Consider the following 7,921-nt stretch of genomic DNA (forward strand, 5'->3'; position numbering starts at 1 on the left):
TACTTTCCAGAGTTGTGCTCCTGCGGGAAATTACGAGAATGAATTGTTACTTGGCTTCGATGCAACTCTAGCCCGACGTCTCAATCAGAGTCTTGCTCCCGCCGTACCACATTTTTGAGCGTTATCTAAGCTGTAACTGTTAAACTGTTTTACGATCGGTGGGTGGGACGAGGTGAAATGTGTGTACTGAAAAGTTTCAGTTGGTTTGTAATGAGTACGGATGTTAAGGAGGATTCATTCTTGATCTCCTTTATAAATAATGGTGTCGAGGAATGTGGTTTCGCTCTCTGAAAATTCAGCCCTGAATTTGATTGTAAGAGGAAAATTGTTAGCTTGTTCAATGAACAGGTAAATTTCCTGTGTGTTGCAGTCCACAGAGAGAAAATGTCGTCAATATAACCGGTTTCCATTCTCTCGGTCTTGTTTTACCTTGGCTTATTATTTCTTCTTCAATGTGTGCCATGAAGATGTTGGCAAATGCAACTGACATTGTCGCACCCATCGCGGTACCATGGATCTGGATAAAAATTTTTGCACGGAACTAGAAAGGATTATCCTGGAGTATAAAGTCAATCATATCTTTTAGATATCGTTACGGAATGGGAGGGTTGTAGTTGAGGGATTTCCGTATGCCTTGCATACTGTCGTAATTCCCTCCTCCTGTGGTATGTTTGTATAAAAGCCTGTGACGCCCATAAATACTAAGATAGTGTCTGGAGAGACGTTGGTCCTCTCTATAAATTTTAAAAAATCTATTGTATCTTAAATATACGGTTTCTGTTTTTGTGCGATCGGCTGGAGTAGCTTGTCCACAAAGTCTGATAGTCTTTCAGTAGGGTCTTCACAGCCCAAAACTTCCCGGTTAGCTCAATTGGTTAGAGCGCGGGATTGTGTTGTGCGGGAAGTTGAGGGTTGGAGCCCCGGCCGGACCAATACTCATGGTCTTAAAATAGTTGAGGAGAATTTGCTACCTGTCTTTAATATCAAGAAATGGATAGATATTCTATTCTTCTCGGATAAGGACGAATAAACCGTAGGCCCCATCTCCGGCAGGGTTAGGGGCAGGAGCCGTTAAATTCCCACCCACGAGATTACTGTGTGGTGGATGTCCTCCTCTGGGGTGGGATGGATGGGATGGGTGGGGCTCGGCATATTAGCTTTGTCTTACGTTTTATACATGGCTTGGGCATTTGGGCAACCATGCCTCACGTAAAGACAATAAACTTGATTTATTGATTGACTTATTGATTGATTGATTTATCGATTTTCTTCCGACCGGATTTGGTTTGTGGATCTTTGTGAGGGTGTAAAAAATTGTGATTCTTGGCGAATTGCGAGACGGAAAGGCATTTTTTCGTCATTTCATCAATGAATTTCTTTTCGTGCAGTTACTTGATAAGTTTGTTAACTCTTTGTAGTGTTTCTTCTGTCATTGGTTTTTCTAGAGGTTTATAGTGTTCTCTATTGTTTAGTTGAGTCTGAGCTTCTTGTATTTTGTCACATTTATTCATGATGACAATTGTTGTTCCTTTATCTGCCTTTTTATGATTGATCTCGGTGTTGTTTTCTGGTTCTGTTAGAGCTAAATATTCATTGTGTGACTGATTGTTTTTTGGTCTTATTGCTTTAACTTCTGAGAATTGGATTTTGACACTTTCCACGTAGCTTTCAAGGGCAACTGATTTTTGAACCGGTGGCGTCCAGACTGATTAAACGTTGAGCGGGTGCGGTTCTGTATTTTCTGCGTGAAAGATGTATTGAAGACGCATACGTCTTGCAAAACATTCAAAATTCTGCTAGAGTTGCGTTTGTTGTTGTTTTAGTCTATTACAAGTGTAGGGATGAATTTGAGCCCTTTGGAACGCACGCTGACTTGGTTGTCAGTTAATTGATGGCTTGAAAGATTCTTGATGGATTTTTTATGGCGTTCTCTCTTTGTGTCTATTCGCTTTTAGCCAAGCTTTTTTGACGTATTTTCCGTCTTTTACTGGCATTTAACCCTTTTATATTATTAGTGCCCGGTGTTGGGATCTGAGTTTCAGAGAAAAGGCTGTTGTAGTCTTTAATATTAACATTTTTATTGTTTGCAGGCTTCTGCAACAGATGTGTGTACAACAATTGTTTAAGTTAATCGAAACCTTGTTGTAGTTTCTAAACCTTGTTTACATTGTTGCTTGTTATGGTTTTTGTGTTCGCCGAGTGCGACTGTACTCGCGTCGACTTATTTACACCAGAGCTTGTTCGAGAGAACATAACCTTTTTAAGCTTGATAATTTCATTATTCGCTGAATGTCTTTAGTAAAAGACCGTAGGGGCGCCAAAAAAGCCCTGTTCGGCCTTATTCAAAGAATGTAACCCCATTCCTCGACACCGTTATTTATAAAGGAGATAAATTCGGGAATTAATCCATCCCTGACATCCGTAATCATAACACACCAACCGAAACTTTTCAGTACACACATTTCACCTAATGCCACCCACCGGGCGTAAAACGAGGTCTTATTAGTGCAGTTTCCTCTGTATGCTCCACTTGTCACCACTGCAACGGATGGAACAGAGTTTTAATAACTGGGATGTGAAATTGTATCGGCTTTGACAGTTTTGCATGCGGTTTCCGGTGTTGATTGATTTTTGTTTCGGTTTCTCGGTTTTGGATTCTTTCTTTTTTCTATGGTTCAGTAGTGGTTTATAATATGATAATGATGATGATGACGAACTTTATTCAGGTGTCAATGTATTTAGCTGGTGCTAATTGGGGACACAACGTAGATGAATAACCTAATTAAGGATAAGAAAGAAGCTATAGATTATATAACCTATGAGGTACAAATTGCGCATGCGGAGCAACTTAGATGAATAACCTAATTAATGATTACAAATAAGCTATAGATTATATAACCTAAGAGGTACAAATTACGCACGCGGAGCAATTGTTACCATTTATCAGTTCGGTCAGATCCTTACGTCTAATATGGAACTTAAACCTAGAAAGGCTACTAATTTCAGCGATGTTTTTTTCAGTTTGTTACATAGAAATGGTCTAAGATATTTAAGAGAGTTTTTACCATACAATACAGAATGAAACCTAGGAATATAAAATTTTGATTTCTAAAATTAACAAATGGTAAACACCACAACGTACACTATTGAGTTATGGATGCACGCGGGAGGTTGCTAAGCACGAAAGAAGCGTAAGAGTCGCTCGAGGCGATAGCTGAGAGCGGCTCTAGCTTCTTGAGTGCTTAGCAAACCTCCCAAGTGCATCCATAACTCAATAGTGTACGCTGTGGTGTTTACCATTTGTTTTATAACATAACATTAACACACTATAGCTAGAGTTCCCTTTTATTTAACAAATCTTACGTGACCAGAAAAAACAAGCGCGAGCGGAAAAATAGTCTTTGCATTTGCTCACGTCAGCAGCGTACACCCATGGGAAAATGGGGGACGCTAAATTGACCAATCAGAGCGCGCGCCTTACTTTGGTTATGTTATAATTATATTTACAAGACTTAGGACTAAAAATGTCACAAATGAAATCAGGAACTAGCCTGTATTTAACATTATAGATAAGAATAACTAAATCTTTCAGTCTCCTATTAAGAAGGGTAGGTAGTTTAGCACGATCTAATAAGTTCATGTACGTTTCTGAATGTGAATTATAAACTATCCTCAGCGCTTGCAGGCCCTAATGCCCCCTCTATAAACATATAATGCCCCCTCTATAAACATATAATGCCCCCTCTATAAACATATACGCGTCTGTCTCATAAGTATGTATTAGGGAGCTTATTGTTCTTCTGTTTTCGAGGGTGTTTGTTCTTGAAACACCCATTGAAAGACATCCTGTTTAGAGCTAAACTTTGAACAATGTGAAACTAAGTAATTGACGAGTAATTGATCTAAAGCATAGACTATTCAGCTGACAGCAGTAAAATACTACACCACTACAAACTAAATTTCAATCACCGTTTGAGCCGATCTTCTGTTACATAATTTTGTGTTGGATTTCGTACGTAGAATATATAAACGGGTTATTACCGCCTCCCGGTTAGCTCAATAGGATAGAGCGCTGGACTGTTGTGCGGGAGGTCGAGGGTTCGAGCCCCGGCCGGACCAACACTCAGGGTCTTAAAATAATTGAGAAGAATTTGCTGCCTTTCTATAACATCAAGAAATGGTTAGATATTCTAGTCTTCTCGGATAGGGACGAATAAATGGAGGTCCCGTCTCCTGCAGGGTTGGGGTAGGAGACGTTAATTTCCCACACACGAGATTACTGTGTGATGGATGTCCTCCCCTGGGGTGGGATGGGTGGGAGGGTGGACTAGCACGAATGGTTCCTATGTTCCTTTCTAGTCCTTCCCCACTGCAAAATTAATGCAGTGAAAATGGACTAAATTAAATTAAATTACTTTCGAACGGAGTTTTTCTATTGAAATCAATGTTTCTTATCACTTTGCAAAAGACTTCATGCGTCGCATCGCCTCGTGAATGTTTTCCTCTTTTTTGCAGAGTTCAGAAAGGCTTCTGTTCGTAGATAGTTGTCGCGTTCTGGATACGAGCCCACGCACGGATGTTTCTTTTGTGGTTTGTATCATGGCCATAAACAAGCCGTACCTGCAAAGAATAGGCTCTTTGCATGATTTGATCGCGTTCATCTCTATTCATCTGGCATCTTACATATATACTTATGCGAGGTTCAACCCGGCTATTTCTATGGCGTTGCGTTACCTTTCATGATAACGCCTTGTTCTGGCCCGTATTACCATTTTCACTGGTTGTGTTTAGATAGACCCTTTTAGTTTCACATTGTTCAAAGCTTAGCTCTAAACAGGATGTCTTTTAATGGGTGTTTCAGAACAAACACCCTCGAAAACTAAGACTTAAGACCTAAGACCCGTCTTAGTTTTCGAGATTACGAAAACAAAGACCTCCTAAAGTCGAATCCGTCAAAATACTATAAAGTCAAATTGTAAATAGAATAGGTCTAATCTGTCAATTTATCCGCTGTCCGATCAATTCCATCGTGTTTTAGGTTAAATTTTACCGTTAATTTAGGGGTATTAGTTTTCGTAATTTCGAAAACTAAGACTGCTCTTAGTTTTCGTAATTACGAAAACTAAGACCCTCACCAAACCATTCTGTAAAATTTCAACAAAGTCGAAATACGACCGTTCAAAGACTATCATCCTTAAGTAGAGAAGGCGTAGCGCTTCCTCTGTAGTTTCACGTGGTATACGCCTTCTATTCATAGAGGACGTAGCGCTTCTTCTTTACAACTCCTTCTTTCCGCCTGGCGAGTGACACGAATACACTGTAAAGAAATTCGAGTGAGTGGGACATTCAATTGGCTCAGATCGGGGGAAAAGTTTCCAAGCGTGTTGTCCATTTCGGATTGTCGCACCCCATCCAGTTTGCGATAAGAGTAATGCATTTCATAACCTTTCCATTTATGGTGGTTATGCGTGTTGTAATTTTTTTTCGCGAAAGACGTCCCTATAGCTACCCCTATAACCGTAGTTTTAAGTTCTTTTATGAATTAAAGTATTTGAACGTTAAGGGTCGTAATTCGACTTTGTAGAAAATTTACAGATTGATTTGATGGGGTCTTTGTTTTCGAAATTACGATAACTAAAACTGTTAAATTTAGCGTTGAATTTGACCTGAAACTCGATGGAAAGTATCGGACTGACAAGAGATGATTTGACAGATTAGACCTAGTTTGGTTAAAATTTGACTTTCATTACCCCGAAGGATTCGAATATAGAAGGTTATCTTCAAGAAGAGTAGGCCATTTTTTAATTTCGAAGATATGTTTCGATGTTACGTCCTCATCGTCAGTTACAGAATATTTGAAAAACCGTTAGGACTATATAACAACTAGGCGAAACATGCATAATTAATTATGATTAATTGACAAAAATTACATATTTGAGTGAATATGTAATTTTTGTCACTTAATCATAATTAATTATGCATGTTTCGCCTAGTTGTTATATAGTCCTAACGGTTTTTAAAATATTCTGTAACTGACGATGATGTTCGTAACATCAAAACATGTCTTCGAAATTGAAAAAAATGTCCTACTCTTCTTGAAGATAACGATTTACTTTCTGCTGTCTCGACCTCTTGGTTCCAATATAGAAGGTCTTCTTTTTCGTAATCTCGAGAGCTAAGACGGGTCTTAGGTCTTTTTTTTCGAGGCTGTTCGTTTTCGTAACTCCCGTCTTAGGTTTTCAGAGCGGGCCTTTGGGAATGGAATGTTCAGCCTTCGAGCTTTACTTATGTACGTTGAAAACTTCGAAAAGGACAACTCGCTAAAATGAATTCTTTTTATCAAAGTGAGCGGTCAGATAACATGCAATGCACTGTGGAAGTAAGGTACGCCGGTATCTTTATTGAGAATTTGATGTATATTTTTTATTTTCTAGAGCGGTCGTAAATATTCCCATACAAACTTTGATAACTCCGCCATGACTGTTATTGCGTGAGATAATCATCTCACAGCTGGAGCTTGGGCGGCTTGTGCTCTCACTGGCCCCAAGGAGACTGGGAGTCCGAGATGCGAGCCCTTGTTCGTATCGGCGAGATTTGTTTCGTCTTTCTTCATCGAATTCCTTCAATATATGGCTCTTACGTCTAGGTTTCTTTCTAGTTTTAACCTAAGGGCTCCTCTCCTTTTTAACTCTGCTCATTTTTTCAGTAACTCCTACGATAATCACGTGTAACGGACATACGAAGATATGTATGCGACCAATCCTGCCCCGGATGTTCTGCCGCAAAAAACATCAAAGGAGTCATTCGTGTTGTGCACTACAATTAGCTTTTCACACTTGAGCAGCTCATTTTGCGAAATCGACTATTTTCACCCTGCGGTGGCAACGTGACCTCTTTCAAGTCACAAAAATACATTTAAATAATACAGTTTAGTATGCCACCAATGATTTTGGCCTCCTCTTATTTCTTAAACCTTGTTAAAAATAGTAATTTCACGAGAGATACTATTTTTGAAAATAGTCGATTTGGCAAACTAGTAACTCTCCTTAAATTACTACTTTGCCAAATGAATTAAAATCTTTATTATTAATCATTTATCTTGACCTTATTAGAATATATCGGCATTATTCCTTTAGTTTCGTTAAATCTCGCCTGGTTCTGTTTTGTTTCGTTCCGTTTATACTCGCAAAATAGTATGAGCCTTCTGACTATGATATTCATAGAGCCATCGGCTGCGAGTGTGACTTTCTGAATCTCGTCAGTTGCCTCTTAATATCAAATTCGCCACGGAGAAATGGCAGGAGTCGCACAGGCTTGTCCACACTTTTTTTTTATCTATAGGAGAAACGGAAATAGACAATAAACTGAATCTTAATTACATTCCACGTATTCATGCTATCTCACCGCCAAAAAACATATTAGCACGACTGCGATCATGCGCCGAGATGCAAGTGACCCACATTCTTTCTACAACCATAATAAAACACATTCAAGGAGCGCACGCCTCCTGGCCCCACTCAGTTCTATTTTTACAGTTACAGATCATCCGGCTGCAGGAAAATCAAAAACAAAAAGAAGCTGCAATTGATCGAAAATGATATTTATACTTTTTTCCCCTCCGTCCCGCCTGTGTGTGCCACTTTATGAAATATCCTCCCTAAAAAATTATGCAACTTACCTGAGTTATCTTGTACCCAAACAACAGAAAGAATCTTTGCGAAAATAATTTCGTCAATCTTTTTTAGAAATTTGTGGTATTAGATTTGATTCAGTACTCTACGTGACGGAAATACCTTGTTTATTCGAAGTAACTGTGTGTGGTGCTTAGCTTAGAGCATGTTGGTTCCCACGGCCTTGGCCACGGACTCGGCGCAATTGTCATCTTTTGACGTTCTGTAGAAGCTGAGGAACGAGAGGGAAG

The 7,921-nt window shown here is 39.3% G+C and overlaps 1 pseudogene; it reads right to left on the reverse strand.

Moving 5' to 3' along the window:
• Positions 1 to 337: 337 nt before the first annotated feature.
• On the reverse strand, positions 338 to 2,462 carry LOC148726680 (uncharacterized; annotated as a pseudogene).
• Positions 2,463 to 7,921: the final 5,459 nt, after the last annotated feature.

This window comes from Stylophora pistillata, chromosome 7 (genome assembly GCF_964205215.1).
Source record: "Stylophora pistillata chromosome 7, jaStyPist1.2, whole genome shotgun sequence".
NCBI lineage: Eukaryota > Metazoa > Cnidaria > Anthozoa > Scleractinia > Pocilloporidae > Stylophora > Stylophora pistillata.